Here is a 13,787-nt window from a genome sequence, read left to right as displayed (position 1 = left end):
TCTGGAAATTTCCCTTTTTGCTCTTTTTTTTAGTTTTTTAAACTTCTGGCTTCATCTCTTCTCTTGCTACTGGATTTTAGAGAACCTAAACATTTTTCTAGCTGTCCTCATGCAGCAGTAACCTATCCAGGCTTGTGTTTCTCCTCTACACTCACAGATTATTGTTTAGTCTTTCTTTTCCATTAAATCTGGTCATGACTGTTATTTTCTTAGTATAGACTGTGGCAGACTTAGACTTTTAAAATTCACTCACATTTTTAGATTTCAGTGAAAGTGTTCTCGTATCATTTTACTGTTATAAAATTAAATCAGCAGGCCAAAATTTATATTTCAACAAATAATACAAATAAAGGAGAAAAAAATAAAGAAACTAAAGAATTATACACTACAGATCTAGAAATCCTTTTCTAGCAGAGCTGGAAAATCTTAAAGATTTTCTTATTTGAGGCAATGGTTCTCTTCAGTAGGTTAAGCGAGGCCATTTAAACATTTTGTTCTAAAGTAACATAGCTGCTTACTGGGCACAATGTAAACTATATTTTAAGTTTGTTAGCTTCTGGTTTAATATTCTTTCTACTATATCACTATTTTTGTCTTCATTATTAGACATTTTAATGTCAGGATTTTGTGTTAGTTTTATTTAGAGAAAGTCAACTTGTCAAGGGATATGTTCCTTATTTACTGGTTGTAGTTAGGTCAGCAGGTAGAGTTAAGCATATATTTAGTTTTCCCAAGCAGGGCTTAAGAATAAAAGAACATTACCCTGGCTGGTGTGGCTCAGTGTATTGAACATTGGCCTAAGAACTGAAAGGTTATTTGTTCGATTCCCAGTCAGGGCACATACCTGGGTTGTGCGCCAGGTCCCCAGGTGGGGCATGTGATAGGCAACTGATCAATGTATCTCTTGCATGCTAATGTTTCTCTCTGTCATGTTCTCCCTCCCTTCCCCTCTCTCTAAAAGTAAATAAATGAAATCTTAAAAAATAAAAAGAATAAAAATGTGTTAATAAGTATGTTAGGATGACAAGTATAAATCTATAAGGCTTTGGTTAAACTGCTGAAAGTGGCAACCTATTAGTCGGTATCATCATGAGTAGAGATTGTTCTCACATTGTTTATTTCTAAATATTTTTAATGCCTATGTCAATTTGACCATGACACATCACATAATCAACAAAGAGAAAGCTCTTTTTCATAATTGCCTTCTGGATGGATAACCCTATAATTCCTTTGAGAATGGCAGGAAAGTCAGCTCTAAATTCCTGATTGAGAGATTAATTTCTGATTAACCCAATCAATAAATGTTTTTGTTTATTATATAGCAGACATTGTTCTAGGAGTCAGAGATGTGATAATGAAGAAAATACACAAATTAACCTCTGATTTTTTGAGACCTGCATTGTAGAATTGAAACAAAGGTAATTTTACTTACATACAAAATGAGCAAGATTGAGGTTTTGCTTTGCCTATTTCAGTAATGAGAGGTATAACCGAGGCATCCCCACTCATAGGACAGACTCCCTGATGGCCCATGTCGTACACTGTAAAGCAGTAGATTAAGATGTGATCAGGGATGCAGCTGAAGTCATGGCACACAGTTGTTTGTCTGTGTGTGAAAGTACCTAAACAATATGGGAGCTACTCCTGTGACCTTGAACAATCTAGTCCTCTAGTCTGATCCAGTGAGCTGATTTGCTTCAACAAAGTGAACTCATTTGTCTAGCCCAAGGGAAACATTTTGCCAATTTTACAGTTGGATAGTTTCTGTAAAAAAATGCATTAGTAGTTATTTCAGCATTAAGATTTCCCATAAATTAAATCTGTGTAGACTTCCAGCAGAGCTAGAATTTTACCAAAATGAGAGAGTTCTACTAATTACTACATTAAGTAAATCCTCATCCTCTCTGTAAATAACGTAGGTGGTAATTTACTCTTCTGTAGAGATATAAATCAGGCCACCAGGAGGTTAACAAAATTGCTCAAAGTTATAGTATGTGGTAAGGTCAAATTGAGTCTAAAAATCTCAACTTCTAACTTTAAATACCAAATAATTAGTTTCCCAATATTTAGGTACACAGACTAACCTATATTTGTAAATAAAAACCTATGTGTATATATAAATAACAGTCCATTTGTAGACATACTTAATCTCTTCATCATAACATCAATATGGATATTAATATTAATAGTGTTGGGGTTTATTCAGCAAGATGTATTGAGTGATTATTTTATTATAATGATGTTGAAGAACAGGAAACCTCAGGGAGCTGAATGAATTTTAGGTCAAAAACATTTAACATTCCCAAACTTATCCATCCATTTGCATGATAGACTTTGGGGAAAAAATTAATTGAACTTTCCTTTTTGAGTTTTATTCTCTTCCTAGGCCTGTATCAGCAAGAGTAAAGTAGCCTGTGGGTAGCTTTTCTGAGTGGTACAGAATACCTGATAGTTATTTGCTGACTCTTGATGAGGTTCCAGAATTTGGGAATTAGGTGTATAGTACAAATTTTTACTTTTTATAGTTTGTAGGAAAATACCACCCTTACCACAATTATGAAAGAGGTCGTCCAGATGCATAGTCACTACTGTTCTCATTGCCATTGTCATCATTATCACCTAAATGTGGTGAAGCACCCACCTGTTTTTGACCTAAAATTCATTCAGCTTCCTGAGGTTTCCTGTTCTTCAACATCATTATAATAAAATAATCACTCAATACATCGTGCTGAATAAACCCCAACACTATTAAAATTAATATCCATGCCTTAAGTGCCCGTGCCATTTGTGGTAATAGGTGAAAAAGAACCAAAACAAGGATCTTAAAATGTTTCTCTAATTCTTATAAAAGAAAGGTGAGAAGCCTTTCTCAAATTCTCTTGTGCCCTATAATAATTAATAAAATCATTTTCTTCCAATTACTCAATCATAACACTTCTTTAATCAAAAGTCAAGTTTAAGGTTGTCAATGAGTAAAAAGTGCCTGTAAATCATGACTTCTAAAGAGAAAATCTGCAGTAATTTTTATGAAGATCATAGACCTGAAAAAACAGCGCGCAAATAAATCTCAGATGAAACAAAAAGTCCCCAACACCAAACTAAACCAAACTCACAAAGGTGCTATCTTTATTCCACGTATAATTTTACATACATGAGAGAAAAACGCATTTATAGTTCACATTGCTCATTATATTTTTCTAAATATAAATTAATTCTGTTTAGTTGAAAATTTATTAGCCCTTCCTAGGAAAATTTGACCATGAAATTGATCCGTACCTACAAATTGCATTGGTTTCTTTGAAAGGTATACACAGAAAATAATTAGGATCAAATCTTAGAAATTATGCATGTCTAAAATAAATTTCTTTTGGGGGGTATTAATTTGGAAATATCAGGGAGATTATGGAGAATAAACTGTTACATAACAAAAGGAAACCTGTATTCAACTTTATGAGTGAACTATTTTCCTGTGTGATCACTTTCTCTTTTAGAAGTTTGACCAAAAAGAGTTACAGATACCAAACTTTAAGTGATGTGCAGTTTGCTTTCGATGTCTCCCTCTGTCCCCGTCTCTCTCTCTCTCACACACACATACACACACACACACACGCACAGCACATCTTTCCCTTTTAGGTCTTTATTGCTTCTATGTCTTTGTCTATTCATTCTAACATCTGTGTTAGTTCTGCATTGGTGTCATTGGTTAATTTTCCACTGATGAAAGATTGTGTTTTCCTACTGCTTTTGCTTCTTTGTTTCTTTGGATTACTAGATGTTGGATTTGGGATTTTTATCCTGTTGGCACTGAATAGCTTTATATTTCTATAATTATTCTTGAACTTTGTTCTGGTTTACAGTTAAGTTACTTAAAAACAATTTGATCCTTTTGAGTCTTGTTTTTAAGATTTGTTTGGTGGACTGGTAGTGTTTAGTCTAGTGGGGAGGTCTAATTATTCCCTACTGAGGTGAGACTACCCAATGGGTAATCTACCCAAAACTCCACAAATTGTGAGGTTTATCCAGTCTGGTTGGAAGTATAGTTGACCCTTAAACAGCATGAGTTTGAACTGAATGGATCCACTTATATATAATTTTTAAAAAATAAATGTGTAGTTGCCCCTCTGTATCTGTGGGGTTTCCATTCATGGATTCAACCAACCAAAGATCAAAAACAGCATTTTTGATTCATGGCTGGGAATCTGCAGATACAGAAGGCTGACAGTATGTGTTTTTCTACGCCATTCTATGTAAAGGACTTGGACATTGCAGATTTGTGTATCTGCAGGGTGTCCTGGAACCAATTCCTTGCAGATACGAAGGGAAGATGGTAGTTAAGTTTTGGGGGAGGCATAAATTATATGTGGATTTTTGACTACACAAGGGGTCAGTGCCCTATCCCCCCATGTTTTTCAAGGGCCAACAGGCTAGTTCTGCTGTTGAGTGTGAGTGTCGGACATTCTTCTTTAAACCTCTAGAGATTCTTTTCCAGCCAAGAGTAATTTTCTCACATGCCCGTACTGATGAATACTCGGCTAAATACTATAGGGGGCCCTCTGCAAATCTCTGGAGTTCTTTGTGCAGCTCTCTCCTTTCTGATACTCTGCCTTGCAAACCTTCCCTGGCGTGAGTCTCCCTGGACTCAGCTCTATCTCCTCAACGTGGGCCATTCACTGGGCTGTGCCTGGAAACCCCTTCCTTATGCCATGACTTGGAAATTCTCTCAAGGCAGTAAGTCAAGACTCACAGGGCTCACATGATTTGTTTCCCGTTTCTCAGGAATCACTGTCCTTCATCGCCTGATGCTCAATGTCTGGAAATATACTTATTGTGTTGAATATACTTATTTTTTTCTTGTGTTTTTTTGTGTGTGTGGTTGTTACAGCCAAGAGGGTGAATCTATCCCCTGTTACTTCATCTTTTCCAAATTAGTGGCTTAAAAAAACGTATGCCAATGGGAGAAGAAGAAGTAATAGTGTTGGTCATGCTGGAATGATAGAAATGCTTGTTGCTAGGATGCTGTTAATTATGTCTAGACAATATTTTTGCCTGCGGTCTGAATTTCAGCTCTGTCACTTCAGTGGCACGACTTTGAACAAGTTATTTGGTCTTTCTGAGCCCTGATTTCTTTATCTATTAAAAAAAAACCCCAGAAGTTGACTACTTGATTCATGGCATTAGTGTAAAGTTTAGATGAGATAATGTGCTACGCAAATGACATGCTTCAGTGTTTGGTCCAAGGTAGCCCCTTATTTACCTCTATTATTCCCCATCCTTACCATTTCTTTTATTAAAAAAAGTTAATTTTTTTCTATCATGGTTTTAAATAGTTTGGGAGAAAAGCAAAAGGTTTCATTACAACTTTTTTTAGGATGTAGGGCATAGAGTTTTTGTTCTTTATTTTTTTCATACATCAAACATCCGCTATATAAAAGGTAATGCATTGCAAAGTATGGAATAAAAATATGCACGACAAAGTCCTTGTTCACCATGAGTTCCCAAACCAGCAAGGGGTGTGGGCAACTAACCTGTAATGTGATAAGATGGCAGCTCAGAAACACACTCTCTGTTTGCAAAAGAGAAAGTTGGCAGCTTGCTGGCTGACAGATAAAAGCACCGTGTCTGTATTCCATCTGTCTTCAGCTCCTTTTGTTGTTTACTCCTTCAATATCTGATTTATTTCAAGGCTCAGGCTCTGATCCAGCTGACCCTGTCACTGCAGAAACCATTTGATTTTTTCCTACTTAGTGTGCTCAAAAGTCACTTTGTGGTAGACCGTAGCCTTAATGAGCTGCCAGAGCTAGGGCCAGAGTTCCCTGAGTCAGGGCACCTCATCTGGGGGACTCACCGCCTCTGGACAAGGAGTAATTAACTAAGGCACTGACTTTAGGAAAAGATGAAAGGCATCTCTTTATAAGCTTCCCTTGATCTTGACACTGAAGGCCTAGATGGCATTCTCATCAAGCTTTTACTAGCTCATCACCAACCAATCAATAGAAATTTGGCAGAGAGGAAGAAAGCAGTACAAGATTTTTCTCCTTCAGGCAGGGAATTAAAACTAGCAGAGTAAAAGAAGGGCATTCTTACAGCAGAAAGAGCAAGCACAGGACTGGGAGTGAGGAGACCTAATTTTCAGTCTAGTTCTTTTAGGTAAAATGGCATCAGGCAACTACTTTGGAGTTTTTAAAATTCTAGGCTCTCACTGTGAAAGCAATGTACTATGCATATTCATAAGAAAGCCCCCCCCCAATGTATCATTTATGTAATTTAAGAAAGGCTTTATTTTTTGCAGGCTTTATTTTTAGCATTACGTTTGGCTATTTGAAACCAAGTAAAATGTGATTTTCCCTGACTAAAGGAAGTAAAGTAAATAAGTCTTTTTCTTTTAACAGCACGTTAATGGAAACAGAGGGAAGGGTGCTTACAGAGCAAAGAAGTTATACTTTCTGGCAAGACAGATTGACTATCACCAGCCCCGCCTGAATGTGGGTGATTCGGTTTGTGGCTGTGTCTCTTGTGGTCGCGCATCCTGTCAGAAAATTACCCCACTTGCTGGAGGCCCAGGGTTCAGTGAACTCTTCCGGGGTGGATGCAAATGGCTATTTGACTCTGCACATGGTCCTTAAGAACATAGACCCGTTGAATGAGTGCTGGGCACCCAAAGCCCACCTTCTCCAGGAGGCAACTTAGAACAGCTGAGACTGAGGGCTTCGAAGTTGGGTTCCTGCTCTGCCAATACCCTTGGTGTGTAAGATAATTAACTTCTCAGGGTTTTAGTTTTCTCCTCTGTAAAACTCGGATCACAGTTACTGCTTTAGGTTGATGTAAGGATTATATGAGGCGATACAAGTCGCCCAACACGGAGCTGAGGAGACCCATATTAAGCCCAAGCAGTTTAGGGCAGAGCAGATGATGATAACAATAACAATAGTGTAAGAAGAAGAGGAATTGTTTTCATTTTGTACGTAAAGAAACTGAAGTTAAGTGAACTTAAGTACCTTGTGGTACTTGACTGCTTCTATGGACCAAACCTGACCCCAGAATATGAGGCTTGTCTCACTATTGCCTTCATCCCAGATGTTCCCGGCCAAATGGTATCTGCCACATTTAAACAAGGGACTGCTTACAACTTTTCTTTGGTAGTGAAGTGGCACACTGATATTTCTGTGACTTGACTATAGAAGCCAAGGCTTAGATACCATCAAGAGCTTCCATTTTTTACCCTACAACTGACACTGTTTGCAAACTGAAGAGACCTCTTACAGAGACCTCTGAAAGTGGCTGTAGTCTGCTCTTAGATAAAACCTTACAGAAGTGACAGATGCTGACCTTTTTTCATCCTCATTCCATATAGCCATAAAGCTCTTCTTTATGACTTAAGAAAAGATAGTTAACTTCCATTGAACCAAACATATTAGATAATTTACATACTTACTTGATTTATCACTACAATATCCCAAAGAGATACAGTTTATTACCTCTCTTTTCTGATCTCCCCTGCAAGGTTATACACTGTGCAAGGGAGGTAAAATTTGAATCTGCCTTCTTCAAAGGATCTTCTTCCAAGCTCTTTCTCTTTGAGTATATGACATTGCCTTGCTATTAACAAACAAACCTACAAACAGGAAAACAGGCATTTCAGTCCATTTAATTCATCAAAATTAAACTCAAAAGTTACTTATTAAGGTGTTACTCTATGTCCAGCCCTGTGCTATAGTTCTAAGAATCGTAAAACCTTGTTATGAAATCTCATATCTTTATATTTTAGATTGTGCTATTTTAGGGAAAGTTATAATTTACATTGTTCAAAGCAACTGCCTAGAATATCTATTTAGATTTAATATTGGGTTGGCCAACAAGTTCTTTTGTTTTTTTTCTGCAAGATGGCTCTCATAGTGCTTAGTTGTCTTTCACTTCATTCAAAACAATTTTGTTAGATTGTGTTGTGACAGCTGTCATGTCAGCATGCATTTAAAAAACTTATAAAAATTGGTGAATTTTGTGCAGTCACTTTAACACTGAAGGTGGAAGAAAATACACAACATTTTTGGCATACTATGCTTTATTATTTTAAGAGAGGTAAAAATGCAAAAAATGCAAAATGCAACTGAAATGCAAAAAATGATTTGTGCAATGTATGGAGAAGGTACAGTGACTGATCAAACACGTCAAAAGTGGTTTGAGAACTTTTGTGCCGGAGCATTTGGACAATGCTCCATGGTCCGGTAGACTGGTCAAAGTTGATAATGATCAAATCGAGACATTAATGGAGAACAATCAATGTTATATACCATGTGGGAGATAGCTGACATACCAAAAACATATCCAAATCAATAAAGTTGTTGGTAAAAATGAAACACGTGTCTTTTATTTTACAGAAAAAAGTAAACCGACCTTTTGGGTAACTCAAAATTATTTTGTGAGATAGAAAGATTAAAAACAGTTTATGCCAAAGAAGGACCTCCATGTACAAGATCATTAGCTCTGTATAAATGGTATGAAGAAGGATAAACATGGTACGTATTTTATTAAGATAGTACACTTGAAGCATAATATAAAGTTCTGAGCCAAAACCAGATAGTGTACTGTTTAGACATTCCTGTATCAGTATGAAGTAATTTAGGGCTGGAGCAGGGGTGGTTAAATACAGCCTGCAGGCCAGATTAAGCCCACAAAGATATTTCATTCGCACTTGGCTCCCACTGAGAACAAGCACCAACATTCAGCTGTGGGCGGGTGCTGACTCACAAACCCTGCTGGTGCTCAGAGCCCTGTCAGTGCCAGCTAGCTGCAGAGAAATGGGAGAAGCCAGTGGAGACCTGGTCTCCAAGGCCCCTTCTGGCACGTACCCCACAGGATTTGATGATTCATTCCTGCCTGCCACCGATCCTGGATTGACCAAGCTCACCCATGGAGAGAGACATGCAAGAATGGCAGGTAGCCGTAGCTGAGAGTGGGGAGAGTAGCAGGGCTGCCACAGAGGATGTCCTCTCTAGGGTGTCACGGACAACCTTCAGGGTGCCCATGAGTCTCCCCGGAGGATTTGTATGTGCCGGGCCTCAGTTTATGCCTGCTGGCTGCTGCCTCTCTGAGCAATCAGATAGAAGCCACGGCTGTGCCTTGCTCTGCTGCACACAGGGAAAGAATGTCTTTCTTCCATTTGAGTTAACCTTTATTTCTGTTTGTGGACTCTTCCTCCTTCTGCACCTTGGGGAGCTAGCCCTGAGGCAAGCCGAGCAACAGACACAGCACTGGACTCAGCAGTGCTGCTCTCCCCCGATGACCCAGGCTCTGTGCCTGGCTTCTTGTTCTGTTTGGGTGAGCTCTTTCTCAAGGCACTCTGAGTCACCAGGGGACCTTACTATACACACGTCTTAGTCTATTCAGGCTGCTGTAACAGAACACCATACACTTGGTGGCTTATAAAAGACATATTTATTTCTCACAGTTCTGGAGGCCGAGGAGTCTGAGATCAAGTCACTGTCATATTTGTTGTCTGACCAGGACCTGCTTCCTGGTTCACAGATGGCTATCTTCTCACTGTGTCCTCGCATGGCAGAGGGGGCGGGGAGCTCTCGGGGGGGCCTCTGAAAGGGCACTGATCCCCTCCAGGGGGGCAAAGTCCTCATGGTCTAATCACTTCCCCCAAACCCCCACCTCCTGATACTACGACATTGAAGATTAGGATTTCAGCTCTGAGGGGACACAAACATTTTCAATCTATAGCAACAGGCTATTAATACAACTATTGAATTCACCTATGATTTTACTTGAGTAATTAGAATTCTAAATATTCACTCATAATCAGGGAAAATTATTTTAGGGAACCTTAAGGCTCTGTAAAACTGATAACATGGGATCCAAAAATGCAAAAGAAGAAAAAATGGCATGGATAATGTAGGAAGATAGTATGGAAAATATAGGAATTGTGTTTCAAACTCATTTTAGGCTTAACCGCAGAATTATATTTTTTCAGAAGAGTCCCAGTATGATGCCCTTACATTTTGTAAATAGAATGTAACTTTAAATTTGGCTTTAGAAACAACAGTGTAGACAATAGAAAACTTCCACGTGTTAAATGATGAAAGAAAACCAATTGTTATATAGAATGGAGAAGACCCCGTACCTAATTGGATCTGTCTCTTTTAACTTTCATTTTCAAGGTTACCACCCTTCAGTGAAGAGAAACACTACTGAAGCTCATCAGCCCTTTTTTGGAAACAGGAGAAGAGATTCACTTCTCTGCCTGTCTAAGGAGACAGATGTGGACATCAGTGCCCTTACACAAAGCAGTTGGTGGTTCTAAATAAGATGAAGCGGCAGTATGTTGATGGAGTATATTCAGAGGTAACGAGCAGTCTTGCAAATGGCAATGTTTTCTTCATTACTCTGCAAACAAGATTTTAGACAGCTTTTACAATAGGAAAAGGGGGGGGATGGTGCTGGTGAAGTTAGCAGTTAAGGATGCATTGTTTCTTGAAAAGGGTCAGCCAATAGATGAGGATAAAGAGTTTTCTCTGCCCGAAGGGCAAGAAGCACTGAAAAAAAAAAAGGAGGACTTTCTTAAGCACTAATTTAGAACATCCAGAGAATAAAATATGCTTTGGACTATTTTCTCTTTTTAAATTACAAGCAGAATTCTTTTAAGAGGTATAATTCTCTTGGCAAAGTGAGAGCTGGGTAGCTCTTTGCATTCGAGATGGTTAGAGCTGCGATGGCTTTAAAATATTATGTGGTCCAATTTTCTCTTTTAAGAGAGTAGGAAGCTGAGGCCCAGAGATTTGATCAACTTACTGGGAATAACAAGGCAGGGCCAAAACCAGCATTTTTGCTCTCAGTCATGTGTTATTCTATGCTGTCCTCAATATAACTATGGCAAGCAAAATATAGGACTTGCGTGCACACTAGTGTGTGTGTGTGTGTGTGTGTGTGTGTGTGTGAGAGAGAGAGAGAGAGGGAGAGAGAGAGAGAGTTCAATTACTATGTAGAGGCTAACTTTTTTGTTTCTGTTAAGGTTCCCCCTATGGGATAATATTGTACTTAGGTGGGGAATCGTCTCTTAAAAACAAACATATGGGCCATTTCCTCTATGCTAGGGGGACTCCTCAAGGAGCCAAAGGTGTCTGGAGAACCAGTGTAGTTCCCTTTGTAGGCTTCTGCCTTTACGGACCCTCAAATATAGCTCAGGTTGAGGAACTGCGCTGAGCAATAAATAAAATAATGTCTTCTTCACTCCATCCATCCTTGTTTCTTGGTTCTTCTTGAAGAAAAACTCTTCTTCAAAGTTCCTATTACCCCTATGCAAAACAATTTATTTAAAAAGACATTCAGAGGTCTCGGAAGCAGAATACACTCAACAAAAATTCTCTCTTCACAGCACACATACCATATCCACACAGAAACCGAAGTTCAGGCATCTTTCATTCGCTTAGATCTCTAGCTTTTAAGAGGTGAGACGAATAGTAGTTGTGTTTACTGAAGCATAGGGCACATTCATCCATATTTGAGTGCACAGTCACAGCTTTTGTGACTCTTGTGTGACACCTAAATAAATAGAGGGTTTTACTATGTTCATGAATGGAATGCTTCACTACTGTTAAAATAACAGTTTTTTTCTGAAATTGCTCTGTAGACACAACACAATTTCTACCAAATTCCAAGCAGTTTTTGGTAGAAATGAATAAACTCTTCCAAACACTTACATAAAAGTACAAGGGATTTAGAATATCTAAAACACTTTTGAAAGAGAAGAACAAGTCTGGTAATTTTACACTGATAAATTTAAAAACTAATCAAAAGCTTGAGTAATCAAGACATAACAAACATTGACAATGAGATAGAATGGAATCTAGAAATAAACCCATATATGTATTTCTGGTCACTTGATTTTCAATCAAGTTACCAATGTAATTCAAGAGAAGGCATACTCTTTTAAACAAATGGCACTAGAACAATTGAATATCTATGTGAAACAAAATAACTTAGACCTTTATCTCTCATCATTAAAAACAAATTGGCCCTGGCTGGTGTAGCTCAGTGGATTGAGCACGGGCCTGTGAAGCAAAGGGTTGCCCGTTCGATTCCCAGTCAGAGCACACACCTGGGTTGCAGGCAAGGTCCCCAGTAGGGGACACATGAGAGGTAACCACACATTGATGTTTCTCTCCCACTCTTTCTCCTTCTCTTCCCCTCTCTCTAAAAAGAAATAAATAAAAAATTGAAGAAAAAAACAAATTAACACCAAAGTGATCACAGACTTAAATGTGAAGGCTCAAACTGTAAACTTCTAGAAAAAGCATAGGAGAAAGTCTTTATAACTTTGGTTTAGTCAAAAGATTTATTACATATGATATCAAAAGCCCTAACTATTAAAGGGGAAAAAGATAAAATTTGACAAAATTATGGTCTTTTTACCATTCAAAATACTTCATTATGAAAATAAAAATATAAGTGATAGATTGGCAGAAAACACAATATTTGCAAATAATATACGTGATAAAAAACTTGCATTCAGAAAATAGCTAGAACTGTAATATACGAATAAAAAAACAAATGACCCAATTCAAAAATGGGTGTAAGATTTGAGTAGACACTTCACCAAAGAAACTATACAAATGGTTAATATAGTCACTGGGAAATGGCACATTTTAACACAATAAGATAGCATTATGTACCAATTGGAATGACAATAATTAAAAAGAAGCAGTACCAAATATTGTCAAGGACATGGAAGAACTTGAACTTTCAAACAGTGCTGATATAGCTATTTTGGAAAACAATTGGCAATTTCTTAACAAGTTAAAAGTATACTTTCCTACCCCTGGCTGGGTGACCCAGTTGGTTGGAGTGTCATTCTGTACACCAAAAAGTTTCTGGATTTGATCCCCAGTCAGGGCACATACCTAGGCTGCGGGTTTGATCCTGGGTCAGAGCGTGTATGGGACCCAACCAATCGGTCCTTCTCTCTCACACTGATGTTCCTCTCTCTCTTTTTTCTTTCTCTAAAAATCAATAAAAACGTATCCTCAAAATCAATAAAAATGTATCCTTGGATGAAGATTAAAAAAGAAAGTATACTTTTCTAGAAGTTACTCAAGAGAAATGAAGACATATGCCCACAAAGCCTTGTCTGTAAATATTCTGAGCTGTATGTCTCATAATAGCCAAATAAAACATGGAAAAATGCCAAAGGTCCATCAGCCAGTGAATGCATGAACAAAACATTTCCATTTTGGTGAATACTATTCAACAATAAAAAGGAATGAACTACTGATACATGCAGCAGCACGGATGAACCTTGAAAACATTATGGGAAGTGAAAGAAACCAGACACAAGAGCTACGAAATATAAGATTCCATTAATATGAAATTTCTAGAAAAGGCAAAGCTATAGTTTATAAGAAACAGATCAACAGTTGCGTAAGGATGGGGTTGGAGACAGAATTGACTGCAAATGGGAAAAGGGAAACTTTGGGGATGGTGGAAATTTGTAAAACTAGGCTTGTGATGACCATACAACTGTATGCATTTATTAAAATTCATTGAACTCTAAACATAAAATTGATAAATATTATGATATGTAAATTATACCTGAATAAAGCTGTTAAAACATATTTGATTAGGGGATACGATGGGCTTTGGGTGATTTTTCATTTTCTAGTATCTATTTCATCATATGTTGATACCAGCTGCATCATTTCCCTATTGTTTGTGGAATTCTCTGTTCCCCAAGCCAAGAGATGGCCAGTGAGTACTCTGTTGTAAGAAAGAAAATTACACTTTGAAATTCG

The 13,787-nt window shown here is 37.8% G+C and overlaps 1 long non-coding RNA gene across 1 annotated transcript; it reads left to right on the top strand.

Moving 5' to 3' along the window:
• Positions 1-8,816: 8,816 nt before the first annotated feature.
• On the top strand, positions 8,817-13,449 carry LOC128627429 (uncharacterized). Its single transcript, XR_008391615.1, has 3 exons — positions 8,817-8,934; positions 10,161-10,344; positions 13,056-13,449. It is a non-coding gene; the product is annotated as an uncharacterized LOC128627429 (long non-coding RNA).
• The last annotated feature ends 338 nt before the right edge of the window (positions 13,450-13,787 follow it).

Source organism: Artibeus jamaicensis, unplaced genomic scaffold (genome assembly GCF_021234435.1).
Source record: "Artibeus jamaicensis isolate MK-2021 breed Jamaican fruit bat unplaced genomic scaffold, CSHL_Jam_final contig_391, whole genome shotgun sequence".
Classification (NCBI taxonomy): Eukaryota; Metazoa; Chordata; class Mammalia; order Chiroptera; family Phyllostomidae; genus Artibeus; species Artibeus jamaicensis.
This window is presented reverse-complemented; position numbering and strand designations above follow the sequence as displayed.